At 37.5% G+C, this 16,654-nt stretch overlaps 1 pseudogene; it reads right to left on the bottom strand.

Annotated features, from left to right (window-relative positions):
* Positions 1–11,758: 11,758 nt before the first annotated feature.
* On the bottom strand, positions 11,759–13,189 carry LOC111179745 (small ribosomal subunit protein uS17 pseudogene; annotated as a pseudogene).
* Positions 13,190–16,654: the final 3,465 nt, after the last annotated feature.

Genomic DNA, 16,654 nt, shown 5'->3' with positions numbered 1-16,654 from the left:
GAAATTATAAAGATAAGATCAGAAATAAATTTAAAAGATATGAAGGAAACAATAGCAGACATCAATAAAACTAAAACCTGGTTCTTTGAGGAGATGAACTAAATTGATAAACCATTAGACACACTCATCAAGAAAAAAAGGGAGAAGACTGAAATTAACAGAATTAGAAATAAAAAAGGAGAAGTAACAACTGACACTGCACAAATACAAAGGTTTATGAGAGATTACTACAAACCAATATATGCCAATAAAATGGACAACCTGGAAGAAATGGACAAATTCTTAGAAAAGCACAACCTTCTGAGACTGAAATAGGAAGAAATAGAAAATATAAACAGACCAATCACAAGCACTGAAATTGAAACTGTGATTAAAAATCTTCCAACAAATAAAAGCCCAGGACAAGATTGTTTCACAGGTGAATTCTATCAAACATTTAGAGAAGAGCTAACACCCACCCTGCTCAAACTCTTCCAAAATATAGCAGAGGAAGGATCAGTCCCAAACTCATTCTATGAGGCCATCATCACTCTGATACCAAAACCAGAAAAAGATGTCACAAAGAAAGAAAACTACAGGCCAATATCACTGATGAAAATAGATGCAAATTTCCTCAACAAAATACTAGCAAATAGAATCCAACAGCACATTTAAAGGATCATACACCATGATCAAGTGGGGTTTATCCCAGGAATGCAAGGATTCTTCAATATACGTAAATCAATCAACGTGATACAGCATATTAAAAAACTGAAGGATAAAAACCATATGATCATCTCAACAGATGCAGAAAAAGCTTTTGACAAAATTCACCACCCATTTATGTTAAAAATTCTCCAGAAAGTAGGCATAGAGGGAAGCTGCCTCAACATAATTAAGGCCATTATATGACAAACCCACAGCATACATCATTCTCAATGGTGAAAAACTGAAAACATTTACTCTAACATCAAGAACAAGACAAGGTTACGGACTCCCACCACTATTATTCAACATTGTTTTGCAAGTTTTAACCACAGCAATCAGAGAAGGAAAAGAAATAAAAGGAATCCAAATTGGAAAAGAAGAAGTAAAACTGTCACAGTTTGCAGATGACATGATACTACACATACAGTATCTTAAAGATGCTATCAACAAAATACTACAGCTAATCAATGAATCTGGTAAAGTAGCCAGATACAAAATTAATACACAGAAATCTCTTGCATTCCTATACACTAAAGATGAAAAATCTGAAAGAGAAATTAAGGAAACACTCCCATTTACCACTGCAAAAAAAGAATAAAATACCTAGGAATAAACTTACCTAAGGAGACAAAAGACCTGTATGCAGAAAACTATAAGACACTGATGAAAGAAATTAAAGATGCTACAAACAGATGGAGAGATATACCATGCTCTTGGATTGGAAGAATCAATAGTGTGAAAATGACTATACTACCCAAAGCAATCTACAGATTCAATGTAATCCTTATCAACCTACAAATGGCATTTTTCACAGAACTAGAACAAGAAATTTCACAATTTGTATGGCAACACAAAACACACCAAATAGCCAAAGCAATCTTGAGAAAGAAAAATGGAGCTGGAGGAACCAGACTCCCTGACTTCAGACTACACTACAAAGCTACAATAATCAAGACAGTATGTTACTGGCACAAAACCAGACATATAGATCAATGGAACAGGATAGAAAACCCAGAGATAAATCCATGCACATATGGTCCGCTTATCTTTGAGAAAGGAGGCAAGAATATACAATGGAGAAAATATAGCCTCTTTAGTAAATGGTGTTGGGAAAACTGGACTGCTCCATGTAAAAGAATGAAATTAGAACACTCCCTAACACCATACACAAAAATAAACTCAAAATGGGTTAAAGACCTAAATGTAAGGTCAGACACTATAAAACTCTTACAGGAAAACACAGACAGAACACTCTATGATATAAATCACAGCAAGAACCTTTGGACCCACCTCCTAGAGAAATGGAAATAAAAACAAAAATTAAAAAATGGGACCTAATGAAACTTAAAGTGTTTTACACAGCAGGAAACCATAAACAAGACAAAAAGACAACCTTCAGAATGGGAGAAAAATATTTGCAAATGAAGCAACAGACAAAGGATTAATCTCCAAAGTATACAAGCATCTCATGCAGCTCAACATCCAAAAAACATACAACCCAATCCAAAAATGGGCAGAAGACCTAAATAGACATTTCTCCAAAGAAGATACACAGATCGCCAACAAACACATGAAAGGATGCTCAGCATCACTAATCATTAAAGAAATGCAAATCAAAACCACAATGAGGTATCACCTCACACCAGTCAGAATGGCCATCATCAAAAAATCTACAAACAATAAATGCTGGAGAGGGTGTGGAGAAAAGGGAACCTTCTTACATTGTTGGTGGGAATGTAAATTGATATAGCCACTATGGAGAAAAGTATGGAGGTTCCTTAAAAAATTAAAAATAGAACTACCATACGACCCAGCAATCCCACTACTGGTCATATACCCTGAGAAAACCATAATTCAAAAAGAGTCATGTACCACAATATTCATTGCAGCACTATTTACAATAGCCAGGACATGGAAGCAACCTAAGTGTCCATTGACAGATGAATGGATAAAGAATGTGTGACACATATATACAATGGAATATTACTCATCCCTAAAAAGAAACGAAATTCAGTTATTTGTAGTGATGTGGACAGACCTAGAGTCTGTCACACAGAATAAAGTAAGCCAGAAAGAGAAAAACAAATACTGTATGCTAACACATATATATGGAATCTAAAAAAAAGGTTCTGAAGAACGTAGGGGCAGGACAGGAATAAAGATGCAGACATAGAGAATGGACTTGAGGACATGGGGAGGGGGAAGGGTTAGCTGGGACGAAGTGAGAGAGTAGCATTTATATATATACACTGCCAAATGTAAAATAGATTAATGGGAAGCTGCTGCATATCACAGGCAGCACCACCACCTAGAGGGGTGGGATAGGGAGGGTGGGAGGGAGATGCAAAAGGGAGGGGATATGGAGATATACGTATACATATAGCTGGTTCACTTTGTTAAACAGCAGAAACTAACACAACACTGGAAAGCAATTATACTACAATAAAGATGTTAAAAAATAAATAAAGTTGGAAAGATGGTTTTTGGATGAAGCCTAATGAAGGAGGCTCTCAAAAGTGATAAATGAAAATCTTTAGAAAGCAATGAAACATTATAGGATGGGCCAAAAGATATTAAATGATGTATTTTATCTAACAATCTCTTTATAATTGTTTTTATTGGGCATTGCCAAACATACCCATCTCCCCTAATTTTCAGCAGAGCATATATTTTGGAGTCTATATCCATGGAAATCAAGTAAAGAGATGATTTTTCCTAGCTCTGGTAACATGGCATACAAGAGGGACCCTGTTCATTGGATCGTGATCTAGTCTATTTACTGAACTAAAATAGTGAATGTTGTAGCTTGTACATGGGAAGAACCTTTAAAAACAGGAAGCATTGCTTCCTCCAGAAGCTCGTTCTCCCTATGCCCCACTGCTGGTTCTAATAGGTGATTACACTGTATATTATATAATGATTTTTCTCTTAATAAACTTTATTTAAAATCTCTCTTTCTCTCTCTCTCTCTCTCTCTATCTATATACATATATTCAGAATTTGAATTCTGAACTCACAGATATCCCCAAGTAAAAATCATTACAGAGTTTTTCAAAATATCTTTTGTGTTTGCATGCTCTTTCCCATCATTCTTAAAAATATTAAGCATGTAATTATTGTTTTCTACAATATGAACACTAGAGTCTCAAGTTGTAATATCAAACTTACTTCTTTTTTCACATCTACAATTGGTTGACTATTTTTTCTTTTTTAATTTATTTTTTATACAGCAGGTTCTTATTAGTTATCGATTTTATACATATTTGTGTATATATGTCAATCCTAATCTCCCAGTTCATCCCAAAACCACCACCCCCTAGCTTCCCCACCTTGGTGTCCATACGTTTGTTCTCTACATCTGTGTCTCTATTTCTGCCCTGCAAACTGGTTCATCTGTACCATTTTTCTACATTCCACATATATGTATTAATATACAATATTTGTTTTTCTCTTTCTGACTTACTTCACTCTGTATGACAGACTCTAGGTCCATCCACATCTCTACAAATGACCCAATTTTGTTCCTTTTTATGGCTGAGTAATATTCCATTGTATATATGTACCACATCTTTAGCCATTTGTCTGTCGATGGGCATTTAGGTTGCTTCCATGACCTGGCTATTGTAAATAGTGCTGCAATGAACACTGGGCTGCATGTGTCTTTTTGAATTATGTTTTTCTCTGGGTATATGCAAAGTAATGGGATTGCTGGATCATATGGTAATTCTATTTTTAGATTTTTAAGGAACCTCCATACTGTTTTCCGTAGTGGCTGTATCAATTTACATTCCCACCAACAGTGCAAGAGGGTTCCCCTTTCTCCACACCCTCTCCAGCATTTGTTGTTTGTAGATTTTCTGATGATGCTCATTCTAACTGGTGTGAGGTGATACCTCATTGTAGTTTTGATTTGCATTTCTCTAATAATTAGTGATGTTGAGCAGCTTTTCATGTGCTTCTTGGCCATCTGTATGTCTTCTTTGGAGAAATGTCTATTTAGGTCTTCTGCCCATTTTTGGATTGGGTTGTTTGTTTTTTTAAATATTGGGCTGTTTATATATTTTGGAGATTAATCCTTTTTCCATTGATTTGTTTGCAAATATTTTCTCCCATTCTGAGGGTTGTCTTTTCGTCTCATTTATAGTATCCTTTGCTGTGCAAAAGCTTTTAAGTTTCATTAGGTCCCATTTTTTAATTTTTGTTTTTATTTCCATTACTCTAGGAGGTGGATCAAAAAAGATCTTGCTGTGATTTATGTCAAAGAGTGTTCTTCCTATGTTTTCCTCTGAGGGTTTTATAGTATCTGGCCTTACATTTAGGTCTTTAATCCATTTTGAGTTTATTTTTGTGTATGGTGTTAGAGAATGTTCTAATTTCATTCTTTTACATGTATTTGTCCAGTTTTCCCAGCACCGCTTATTGAAGAGGCTGTCTTTTCTCCATTGTATATCCTTGCCTCCTTTTTCATAGATTAGTTGACCATAGGTGCGTGGGTTTATCTCTGGGCTTTCTATCCTGTTCCTTTGATCTATATCTCTGTTTTTCTGCCAGTACCATATTGTCTTGATTACTGTAACTTTGTAATATAGTCTGAAGTCAGGGAGTCTGATTCCTCCAACTCCGTTTTTTACCCTCAAGATTGCTTTGGCTATTTGGAGTGTTTTGTGTCTCCAGACAAATTTTAAGACTTTTTGTTCTAGTTCTGTAAAAAATGCCATTGGTAATTTGGTAGGGATTGCCTTGAATCTGTAGATTGCTTTCGGTAGTTTAGTCATTTTCACAATACTGATACTTCCAATACAAGAACATGGTAAATCTCTCCATCTGATTGTATTGTCTTTAATTTATTTCATCAGTGTCTTATAGTTCTCTGAGTACAGGTCTTTTACCTGCTTAGGTAGGTTTATTCCTAGGTATTTTATTCTTTTTGTTGCAATAGTGAGTGGGATTGTTTCCTTACTTTCTCTTTCTGATCTTTCATTGTTAGTGTATAGGAAGGCAAGAGACTTTTGTGCATTAATTTTGTATCCTGCAACTTTACCAAATTCATTGATTAGCTCTAGTTGTTTTCTGGTGGCATCTTTAGGATTATATATAGTATCATGTCATCTGCAAACAGTGACAGTTTTACTACTTCTTTTCAATTTGTATTCCTTTTATTTTTTTCTTCTTCTCTGATTGCCATGGCTAGGACTTCCAAAACTATGTTGAATAATAGTGGTGAGAATGGACATCTTTGTCTTGTTCCTGATCTTAGAGGAAATGCTTTCAGTTTTTCACCATTGAGAATGATGTTTGCTGTGGGTTTGCCTTATATGGCCTTTATTATGTTGAGGTAGGTTCCCTCAATGCCCACTTTCTGGATAGTTTTTCTTATAAATGGGTGTTGAATTTTGTCAAAAGCTTTTTCTGCATCTACTGAGATGATCATATGGTTTTTATTCTTCAATTTGTTAATATGGTGTATCACATTGATTGATTTGCATATATTGAAGAAGCCTTGCATCCCTGGTAAATCCCACTTGATCATGATGTATGATCCTTTTAATGTGTTATTGGATTCTGTTTTCTATTTTTTGGTTGAGGATTTTTGCATCTGTATTCATCATTGATATTGGTCTGTAACTTTCTTTCTTTGTAGTATCTTTGTCTGGTTTTGGTATCAGGGTGATGGTGGCCTCATAGAATGAGTTTGGGGGTGTTCCTTCCACTGCAAATTTTTGGAAGACTTTGAGAAGGATGGGTGTCAGCTCTTCTCTAAAGGTTTGATAGAATTCACCTTTGAAGCCATCTGGTCCTGGACTTTTGTTTGTTGAAAGATTTTTCATCACAGTTTCAATTTCATTACTTGTGATTGGTCTGTTCATATTTTCGATTTCTTCTTGGTTCAGTCTTGGAAGGTTATACCTTTCTAAGAATTTGTCCATTTCTTCCAGGTTGTCCATTTTACTGGCATAGAGTTGCTTGTAGTAGTCTCTTAGGATGCCTTTTATTTCTGCAGTGTGCATTGTAACTTCTCCTTTTTCATTTCTAATTTCATTGATTTGAGTCCTCTTCCTCTTTTTATTGATGAGTCTGGCTAAAGGTTTATGAATTTTGTTTATCTTCTCAAAGAACCAGACTTTAGTTTTTTTGATCTTTGCTATTGTTTTCTTTGTTTCTATTTCATTTATTTCTGCTCTGATCTTTATGATTTCTTTCCTTCTACTAACTTTGGGTTTTGTTTGTTCTTCTTTCTCTAGTTCCTTTAGGTGTAAGGTTAGATTATTTGAGATTTTTCTTGTTTCTTGAGGTAGGATTGTATTACTCTAAACTTCCCTCTTAGAACTGCTTTTGCTGCATCCCATATGCTTTGGATCATCATGTTTTCATTGTCATTTGTCTGTAGGTATTTTTTGATTTCCTCTTTGACTTCTTCAGAGATCTCTTGATTATTTAGTAGCATGTTGTTTAGCCTTCCTGTGTTTGTGTTTTTTATCCTTTTTTCCCTGTAATTTATTTCTAATGTCATAGTGTTGTGGTCAGAAAAGATGCTTCATATGATTTCAATTTTCTTAAATTCACCGCAGCTTGATTTGTGACCCAAGATATGATCTATCCTGGAGAATGGGCAATGAGCACTTGAGAAGAAAGTGTAATCTGATATTTCCGGATGGAGTGTCCTATAAATACCAATTAAATGTACCTGGTCTATTGTGTCATTTAAAGTTTCTGTTTCCTTACTAATCTTCTGTCTGGATGATCTGTCCATTGGTGTAAGTGAGGTGTTAAATTCCCCCACTATTACTGTGTCACTGTTGATTTCCTCTTTTAAAGCTGTTAGCATTTGCCTCATGTATTGAGGTGCTCCTATGTTACTTGCATATATATTTATAATTGTTATATCTTTTTGTATTGATCCCTTTATCATTATGTAGTGTCCTTCCTTGTCTCCTGTAACATTCTTTATTTTGAAGTCTATTTTATCTGATATTAGTATTCCTACTCCAGCTTTCTTTTGATTTCCATTTGCATGGGATATCGTTTTCCATCCCTTCACTTTCAGTCTGTATGTGTCCCTATGTCTGAAGTGGGTCTCTTGTAGACAACATATATATGGGTTTTCTTTTGTAACCATTCAGTGAGCCTGTGTTATTTGGTTGGAGCATTTAATCCATTCACATTTAACGTAATTATTTATATGTATGTTTCTATTACCATTTTCTTAATTGTTTTAGGTTTGTTTTTGTAGGTTCCTTTTTTTGTGTTTCCCACGTAGAGAAGTTCCTTTAGTATTTGTTGTAAAGATGGTTTAGTGGTGGTGAATTCTCTTAGCTTTTGCTTGTCTATAAAGCTTTTGATTTCTCCATTGAATCTGAATGAGATCTTTGACATTGAGAGTAATCTTGCTTTTAGGTTCTTCCCTTTCATCACTTTAAATATATCATGCCACTCCCTTCTGGCCTGTAGAGTTTCTGCTGAGAAATCAGCTGTTAACCTTATGGGAATTCCTTTGTATGTTATTTGTTATTTTTCCCTTGTTTTCAATAATTTTTCTTTGTCTTTAATTTTTGTCAATTTGATTACTATGTGTCTTGGTGTGTTTCTCCTTGGGTTTATCCTGCCTGGGACCTCTCTGTGATTCCTGGACTTGGGTGGCTATTTCTTTTCCCATGTTAGGGAAGTTTTCAACTATAATCTCTTCAAATATTTTCTCGGGTCCTTTCTCTCTCTCTTCTCCTTCTGGGACCCCTATAATGTAAATGTTGGTGCATTTAATGTTGTCCCAGTGGTCTCTTTGGCTGTCTTCATTTCTTTTCATTCTTTTTCTCTATTCTGTTACGTGGCAGTGAATTCCACCATTCTGTCTTCCAGGTCACTTAACTGTTCTTGTGCCTCAGTTATTCTGCTATTGATTCCTTCTAGTGTATTTTTCATTTCAGTTATTGTATTGTTCATGTCTTTTTGTTTTTTAATTCTTCTAGGTGTTTGTTCTTTAATTCTTCTATCTCTTTGTTAAACATTTCTTGCATCTTCTAGATCTTTGCCTCCATTCTTTTTTTGTGGTCCTGGATCATCTTCACTATCATTATTCTGAATTCTTTTTCTGGAAGGTTGCCTATCTCCACTTCATTTAGTGGTTTTTCTGGGGTTTTATCTTGTTCCTTCACCTGGTACATAGTCCTCTGCCTTTTCATTTTCTCTATCTTTCTGTGAATATGGTTTTCATTCCACAGGCTGCAGGACTGTAGTTCTTCTTGCTTCTGCTGTCTGCCCTCTGGTGGATGAGGCTATATAAGAGGCTTGTGCAAGTTTTCTGATGGGAGGGACTGGTGGTGGGTAGAGCTGGGTGCTGCTCTGGTGGGCAGAGCTCAGTAAAACTTTAATCTGCTTGTGTGCTGATGGGTGGGGCTGAATTACCTCCCTGTTGGTTGTTTGGCTTGAGGCACCCAGCCCTGGAGCCTACAGGCCCTTTGGTGAGGCTAATGTTGGACTCTGGGAGGGCTCACACCAAGGAGTACTTCCCACAACTTCTGCTGCCAGTGCCCTTGTCCTCACAGTGAGCCACAGCCACTCCCCGCCTCTGCAAGAGACCCTCCAACACTAGCAGGTAGGTCTGGTTCAGTCTTCTATGGTGTCACTCTCCTTCCCTCTGTGTCCTGATGCACACACAATCTTGTGTGTGCCCTCTGTTTTCCCCAGACCTGTCAGAGTTTTGCAATCAAATCCCGCTAGCCTGCGAAGTCTGATTCTCTGAGAATTCCAACTCCCTTTGCCAGACCCCAAGGCTGGGAAGCCTGACGTGGGGCTCAGAACCTTCACTCCAGTGGGTGGACTTCTGTGATGTAATTGTTCTCCAGTTTGTGACTCACCCACTCAGTGGTTATGGGATTTGATTTTATTGTGATTGTGCCCCGCCTACCACCTCATTGCGGGTTCTCCTTTGTCTTTGGATGTGGGGTATCCTTTTTGGTGAGTTCCAGGGTCTTCCTGTCAATGATTGTTCAGCAGTTAATTGTGATTCCGATGCTCTTGCAAGAGTGAGTGAGCACAGATCCTTCTACTCTGCCATCTTCAACTAATCTCCCAAACTTACTATTAACAATAATCCCACTAAGCCATATCTAATATTTTTCTCTTTTTTTCCCTTTAAATATATCTTATTAGGGATAGAGTATTGTGTTCCACAGTTTCTTGAAATAATTACTGCCTTTAATGTGTTTATGTTGTTAATTTAAAGTGCAATTATGTTTATATGTTGATATCTGAATTCAATTTTAAGGTTTATTGTATTTCCAGACAATTCTAGTCATTATATCTTTTCTTTTCATTTTATTCACACTCATCCTCAGTGTGTAGCAATTTTCATTTATTATTTCATTATCTAGTACATCAAAATTGGCCGATAATTATTTTTTATATTTATTTCCTTTTCTTTTATACAAAAGTTTGCATATTAGGTACACTGTTCTGAACCTTTCTTTATTTCCTTTTTCACTTTAAAATATGGACTGTCTCCATATACTTCATAGAGGTCTTCTTTATTCTTTTTGATTGTTTTGTGGTACTGCCTTTTAAGGGTACCATAGGTTATTCAATGAGCAGACTAGCCTTGCTAATGGCATTTTTTTCTTACAATCACTGCTGAAATGAATGTTTTGTGCCTATCTTGTTTCCTACTTATTTGGGTGTATATTCAGGTAGCATCATCAGTAGAAGTCCCCAGGAACCCTGAGATAAAGAATAGCATGCAGAAAGTTTAATAGGGACTATTCTTAGTATTAATATCTGGAGGGAAAAGAAAAAGAAAGCAGGATTGAATGCAGGGAGAAGTCAGGCTGCAATGCAGTATCAATTAATGCCTCAGACAACCCTACAGGGAGCTCTGAACCTAGGGTAGTCCTTCAGGGTCGTCACAAGTTAAGGTGAGGGGTCCAGCTTTATACCACTGAGACCATCAGTAATCGGAAATGGGATACCCCGCAAAACGGGGTTAGTCAACCTTCCTAACCTGATAATTGAAAGTTGTCAGCCCACAACCTGATCAGTAGTTGGGTAACTATATCAGTCCTAAAAGAGAGATCCATGCAGCACAACACAGAGTCTATCAAAGCGGATGCCTGATGACATTTGAATTCACTTACATTATATCACTTCAAGGCTCTGGGTGGGCCTCTTCTGCTGGAAGAAACTCACAAGTGGGAGATTAGTAGGATGAACTGCAGCCCCTGCTGCTATAACTGGGTCTTGAACCTACAACTGATTATCATTATCTTCATCCAGTACTATCCATTCTAGATTCCCTTCACTGTCAGCTAGCATCACTGTGGGTCTTGGTGGTTCACCATGTGGAATGAACAAGACCCTCATCCCTGAGAAGTCTATACTTCTGCTTTCCATGTCATTTGAAAGCACTGACCACTAAACTTATCCATGTATCATCAAAATTGTACAAGGGAGAACTAAGAGATATCCAAGTGGATAATTTGGATGTCTAACATATTTCTTCCGGCTCCCATTGTGTGCCAGCAGCCCTACCTCCTCTTCATGATCCAGGTCAATTACGCCTACCAAGATTGTGAATTTTATTCCTCCCTGTTGGTCCCTTGGCAGGAGGAGCCCACAGTGCGGTCTTAGCTCAAAGTTAAATGGATCTCTTGCTGATTGCCTGGGGGAAGCATTTCTCTTTCTGGAGACCATAACTTCTAATCTAGAAGAGCACAGAATTAAGGGGATTTGAGTGACCACAAATTCCCCAAGTAGAACATTGGAAATAATGAAAAGTGCAGTCTTCTTGCCCATATCTATTATTTCTCAGACCAATATTTTCTATCCATTGGAGGCAGCATCATATGATGGATGTTGATATAAGGTACATGTGATGTCCTAGAGCAGGGGTCCCCAACCCCAGGGCCGCAGTACCAGTCACGCAGCAGGAAGTAAGCGGTGGGCAAGCCATCGAAGCTTCATCTGCTGCTCCCCTTCTGTCCCCTTTGCTCGCATTACTGCCTGAACTGTTCTCCTCTCCCTCTCCATCTGTGAAAAAATTATCTTCCACAAAATCGGTCCCTGGTACCAAAAAGGTTGGGGACCGCTGTCTTAGAGGATGACACCCCATCTTCACAGCATATTGTCTCCAAGTTGCTGCCTTAGCTGTGCCTTTAACAACTCAGTATATTGCTGTATTAGGCCAACAGCTTCTGGGTGGTGTGGTATATGAGAGGACAAGTGGATTCGATAGACATATATAAACTTTCACACTGCCTTTGCCATAAAGTGGGTCTCTTGAGCCTCTATGACATTACGTTGTTGACATGTAAAATATTCTATAAGGCCTTAGATAGCAGTTCTGGCAAACAAATGGACTGACTCCAGTCATTCCAAAATTGCAGTCTGACTGACACCCAAACCCATGCTCTTAGACAGATACCATTCTATGTTTATTCCCTCACGATTCAGATAAAAGCAGAGGGCCTAAGATTATACCCAAGCAAAGGAAATAAAGTTGAAACCTTGAGAAATATACAGCAAAACAAAGAGCTCACTTTAATTCTAAACACAAAGATAGAGAGGGGAAGACAGTAGTTTTCATCCCATTCCCATATACACCTATGAATAAACACAGGTAATATTTACTGAGAGCTTACTCTGTGCTAGTCATTGTTCTAAGTACTTGGCTTTAATTAACTCTTTTAAACTTCTCAGCAAACATGTGGCTATCCCATTTTAGTGCTGAGAACACTGGGGCACAGAAACATTAACACACTCCTTTCTTTCGCTAGTAAGTGATGAATCCTGCGTTCTAAACTGTGTGGTCTGTCTTCAGGGTTTTTACACTTAAATGCTACACTATATCACTTCTAAAAACAGGAAAGAGGGAAAGAAAGACCCAGGGTGCCGTTTTTTTGTTTCTTTGTTTGTTTTTTGACTGGGAAAATAAATTATTTTGTTTGGGGCAGTGGGCAATGGTCCAGTCTTAGAACTGCTGGAATGCTTCTTGGTGCCATCATCCTCGTTGACCTTGAGCATGTTGAAGTGCACCATCTTGCTCAGGGGCCAGCACTCGCCCACTGTGACACTGTCGCTGATTCGGACATCCCTGAAGCAGGGGGAAAGGTGCACAGACATGTTTTTGTGGTGCTTCTAGAAGCAGTTGTACTTTCGGATGTAGTGGAGGTAGTCTTGGTGGATGACAACGGTCTTCTGCATCTTCATCTTGGTCACCACGCCAGACCGGATCCGCCCTCGGATGGAGACATTACCAGTAAAAGGGCATTTCTTGTCAATGTAGGTGCCCTCCATGGCCTCCTTTGGTGTCTTGAAGCCCAGACCAATGTTCTTGTAGTATAATGGGAGCTTCTCCTTGCCAGTTTCTCCAAGCAGGACCCTCTTCTTATTTTGAAAGATGGTCAGTTGCTTTTGGTAGGCACGCTCAGTCTGAATGTCTGCCATCTTCCCAGCTACCTGAAAAAAAGCCAGGGTGCCCTTTTTTTTTTTACAAACTTCCCTAACCATTCAATATCCTTACTGCCCACCAGTTAGTCATATAAACCTCCAGTACCAGCCTATAAGGGAGAATAAGAAGAAAGGGTGCGTTTCTAGTAAAGTGACAAGGATATCATACTTGGATTTGAGCATTGTGTCAGCCAGTTCTGGCTGGGAGACCACAGAATCCTCTGAAGTAGGATTAGATGCTTTCTCAGGTTCTTGGCTATTTCATAACAAAGAAATAATTATCATACTGGATTATGTTGAACTACCTGGAATTTGGGAGAATGGGTTCACTTTTCCACATAAATGGAGCCTCAGCTGCTTACGTGAGAATGTCTTTACCATCACAGCTTATCTGGAGAAAACATCAAGGTGAATCTTTTAACCTTGAGCTCTAACAGTACTTGTTTGAGTGAAAGGTAAAACCTTATCCTAGAAGCTAAAACCTGGTGACAAAGGGGCAATCAGCTTGAATCACAGTGAAGGGACATTCCTCATTTCAAAGCTGAACCAAAGTGCTATGCTCTGTGACAAGCAGGTGAACTCTCAGGGGCCCTGAAAAGTTGGTGAATCCATCAGCATGGGGAATCGGCTATCTTGACTGCAAATCAATGACTCATTCTGGCACCCCCTTGACAGCTGCTGATTTGTTTCCTTAAGACAACTCTTTTATTAGAGAAAGATATGTAGGTATGAGCTGCATGGTTTCACATGAAGAGAGCAAACAGAATGAAATCTAGGTTAAGAGAGCTCCGCCAATACACTGAAGCAAACAAGCCATCTCTGCAAAAATAACCACCTCTCTCTTTCTTCTTTCACAACACAGACACTTTGTTAGCGGTAAGATTATCTAAAGTTAAGTCCCATCCTTTCAACAAGCACTCCACTTCTCAAACTGATGCACCACATATGTCTACTGTCTATTAAAATATCACACACACACACATAGGCAATGAGAAGTCTAAAAAGAAGGTAGCATATGTATTCATTTAATTAGTTATTCTACTGGAAAAGAGTTGTTAGTACTTCTCTATATATCACGTTATGCACTGGAAACACAGATGTGAAAGAGGACAGATTTCCTTCCAATGAGAGAGGTTATAATCTAGCAGAGGAAATAGAAAATCACATCCACAATTACCATGGCAAGTGAAAAATATACTGATCCTTGCAAACACGGGTTGCTCTTCGAGCACCAGAGGGACATCTTAATGCCTTGGGGCAATCAGAGAAAGCTTCTTGGAGGTGATGTCATAAGTTGAGCTTAAATGGTAGAGAGATTTTAGTTGAAGGAACCAAAGTTCATTTTCAGGCAGAGAAAGAAGCTTATGAGAAGGTATAAAGGTCTACAAAGAAGGATTTGCATGAAGTGGGAAGTCAGACTATAAAATTTCAGAGTTTCCCAAGTTTAACATTTTATTGTTCAATTTTTTGAAATGGGCTTTATCAATGTAAAATCAAACCAGTAAATATATAAGCGATAGCTTAAAACAAACAAGCAAACTTGCTCTCAGGTCAAACATACATTTACCATGGTGACTACTTTCCTTTTTGAACATTTAATCCTCCATCTCAGGACAAGAAGATACAAGGCACAACTAAGAAATGTGTGTGAAGGAGACTTTCATGGGAAAACAATAAGAAGAGGGAAACACAGAGTGTACAGTTAACAAATATTTATGTGATAGTTGTACACTACACACAGTGAGAAAAACACACACTAGTGAAATAAAGTAGCCTGATTAAATTAATTACAATACATTCATACTATTTAATAAGATATAGCTTTTAAAAAAAGTGTAATTTGTATATATTCTCATGGCAGAAGATTGATTTGAGTGAATAAAACAATTTATGAAAATTTATGTATACTAGGATAACATTTTTGTTAAACAAAACAACAATAACACTGTTTGTATGTATTTGAGTGGGTTTAGAATATGTGTGTAAAAACATAACAATTGGGGACTTCCCTGGTGGTCCAGTGGTAAAGAATCCACCTTCCAATGCAGGGGGCATGGGTTCAATCCCTAGTCGGGGAACTAAGATCCCATGTGCCGCGGGGCAACTAAGCCCACGCACCACAACTATTGAGCTCACGTGCTCTGGAGCCTGCACTCCACAACTAGAGAAGAGAAAACCCGCATGCCCCAACTAGAGAGAAGCCTGAGCACCGCAACAAAGAGACTGCGCGCCGTAATGAAAGACCGCATGTGCCTCAAGGAAGATCCTGTGTGCTGCAACTAAGACCCAACACAGCCAAAAAAATAAGGAAAATAAATAAATAAAATAAATAAATATTTAAAAAAAATAACAATTGATTGTTAACTGTTATTGTTACTGATGGAGAAATGGGGGGATGGAAAAGATTGTAGGAACCATACTATTTAAAAAATATTATATGAATCCTTTTTTTACAAAATCCCTTTTTGAAATGTTTAAGTATAAAAATTATTTTGTTATATATATTTTATATAACATAACATAGATTCATGTGTATTTGTTTTAAATAAATTTATATGTGAACATATGTTATCTATTCATCTATTTATTAAGTCTTTTAATTTGCCAGCTGCTTCCAACATATTTCACATGGACGTCCCTTGGCTTTATTTTTCCCTTGGCCCATGTGATGACTTTTATGGCCACCATATCTCATCCATTCTCTGGCCAGTTTTATGTGACATGCTAAGCACAAGGGTCAACACTTTTATAACAACTGACCACAGTCAACCATGTCCCTGAATCCATCAGTATCTGTCCACCTTGTCAGACTGGCCCAGTTAATTCAATGCAGCTATCAGTTCAATACAATCTGCTCACTTTACTTCTTGTCCACAGGAATTTGCAACATTTTATACTATAGGAAAGAAAAGATTGACTCTGAATCCTTGTTTGACCATAGCCATGTCTCGGATAAGGCACTTTCCTTCTCTACACCATGTTATCCATAGGGGTAAGCAAAAGAGACAACATATGTTGAGTTACTTTGAGAAAATTAAAAATTATTTAATATTACATTAATTATTTTATCATTTAAATGATACAGGGAACTTTTAGAAGGCAAGTTTATTACTAATGACCCTGGGAATCTCCAGCATTCATTTTTTCAACCAGTATTTATTATTAACTGTGTTCTAAGCACTGATTGAGACACTGGGGGAAACAGTATAAAACCATAAAGAAATCTGTACCCCACTGGAGTTTACCTCATAGTGGAAGGAGACACACCACAAGCCAAATAAATAGAGATATTAAAAGAGCAAAACAATGTGCATTTTAGGGTTAACAAAATATAATTCTACATATTTTAAATATCTCTGAAATCAGGATGAATTTTACAGTCAAGGACATATCGTTGTTTAATTTTTTTTTCTTTTCTTCTAGCACATATACGATGTTGCTTCTCATAACGTTGATGTCTAAGAGTTGATAATACATAGTGTAGTATGCGGGTAAAAAGCATGAAAGAGTTACCATTCTGGAAAAGATAAAT

Source organism: Delphinapterus leucas, chromosome 7 (genome assembly GCF_059928025.1).
Source record: "Delphinapterus leucas isolate spDelLeu-1000000601 "Yukka" chromosome 7, BTC_Dleu_Yukka2, whole genome shotgun sequence".
Taxonomy (NCBI): Eukaryota; Metazoa; Chordata; class Mammalia; order Artiodactyla; family Monodontidae; genus Delphinapterus; species Delphinapterus leucas.
The sequence above is the reverse complement of the archived record's forward strand: the minus strand, read 5'-3'. Positions and strand labels throughout refer to the sequence as shown.